Source organism: Pundamilia nyererei, unplaced genomic scaffold (assembly GCF_000239375.1).
Source record: "Pundamilia nyererei isolate P.nyererei 1_Seehausen unplaced genomic scaffold, PunNye1.0 scaffold00084, whole genome shotgun sequence".
Lineage (NCBI taxonomy): Eukaryota > Metazoa > Chordata > Actinopteri > Cichliformes > Cichlidae > Pundamilia > Pundamilia nyererei.
The window spans coordinates 2,376,563-2,377,928 of record NW_005187485.1 but is presented as its reverse complement, the minus strand read 5'-3'; the positions used below and the strand labels follow the sequence as shown (position 1 = coordinate 2,377,928).

Genomic DNA, 1,366 nt, shown 5'->3' with positions numbered 1-1,366 from the left:
CTAAAAAAGCCATAGGTAACTAATTTTTCAGCAATGACATTAATCACAAATACAATGTCAGATTCTCCAAAAGCATACCTGAATAGAAAAAGCACAATGGAACAGTCAGTCCTGGATTTTCTCCCCAGAGACCCACATACAAGTGGCTCAAAACTTTTGCACAGCAATATAACTCTTATTAGCAGTTCATACCCAAACAAACAAACAAAAACAACAAGAAGAACAAAAACACCAGGTTATTTTACTTGTTGTTTCGTTTGTTCCAGCGTTAATGGCAATTAACTTCGGATTGACGTAAATGGTTTGATGACGCCTTCTACTGTTCCCTTCAGTCCACATTTCGAGGCCACGTCGCACGAACTGTCCCTGAACAGAAAGTGAAATCACTCAGTTTGGCTAATGACAGCAGACTGGCCCAGCAGGTAACGCTAAATTAATCCATTAGTGTCACTAGCTAACTGCTGAGGACGTCAAGAGCTTTGTGAACGGCAGAAAACTTCCCAGACGGAGTTACTAGCTAATTCAGTAACTTCACCCGGATACAGGGAGCTATCAGCCCGCTGCTGAAAACATAAACTCACAGGGCGCACATCGACACTTACCAGTAAAAAGACAACTCGACAAAGTCATTTACACTCGCTAATGACTACTGCGAGCCTCCATATTGTGAAGAAAAACTTAAACATTCAGACAACAACTCGCTGCCTCTTCGGACAGAGGTGTTGTTTATAAACAGCTCCCAGTACGTCCGCGAATAGTTTCCGACCACAATCAGCAGCCGCAGAACATAATGTTCCTCATCACTACCCCGTGATCCCTGTTCTGATAGCGAATCAGTGACATGTTTCTAAAATAATACTCTCGCTGACGGTAGTGTTTATTTCCCCCATCGGTCACATTTTATTGCTTCAGGAAAATGACTGTTTACCATCTGTTCTTCATCTAAAAAAAATTAAAAGATTTGCACACTCAATTTCTTACATTAAAAAAATTAGGATGCAGTAGCCACTAGTTTCACCCTGCCCTCCAAAAAGCCTTATTTATCTGAATATTGTTATTAGATTTATAACAATATATTTGATGTTCTTTGTTAAAGATAAACGATGACATAACAGCGAAACTGACCAGTTAAATTAACACAGATATCAACTTTTTGTGGCTACTTAACATTTCTAAGCTGGTTGGGGTTTTGTTCGGGCGTTTGGACTTTACAGCTTAGTCATTTCCAAGCTGCTGGCCTCAGCCCATATATGTGGTCATACTGTTTTTTAAAATACACTGTGAAAGTGAAAATGTATGACATTTCAAAAATGTGTCACGGCCCTTTCTTTTTTTCTTTTCTTTTTTTTTTTGCTAGCCAGACATT

The 1,366-nt window shown here is 39.4% G+C and overlaps 1 protein-coding gene across 3 annotated transcripts in view; it reads right to left on the bottom strand.

Moving 5' to 3' along the window:
• Nucleotides 1-793, bottom strand: part of stx17 (syntaxin 17) — a 13,877-nt gene extending 13,084 nt beyond the window's left edge. Inside the window, exons 1-2 of one of the 3 annotated variants that reach the window (XM_005738562.1) lie at nt 603-793; nt 246-366 (exon numbers count right to left, since the gene is read on the bottom strand). The gene's annotated coding sequence lies outside the window, so the exon portion shown is untranslated. The other 2 variants (XM_005738563.1, XM_005738564.2) reach the window with 2 other exon arrangements.
• Between the last annotated feature and the right edge of the window lie 573 nt (nt 794-1,366).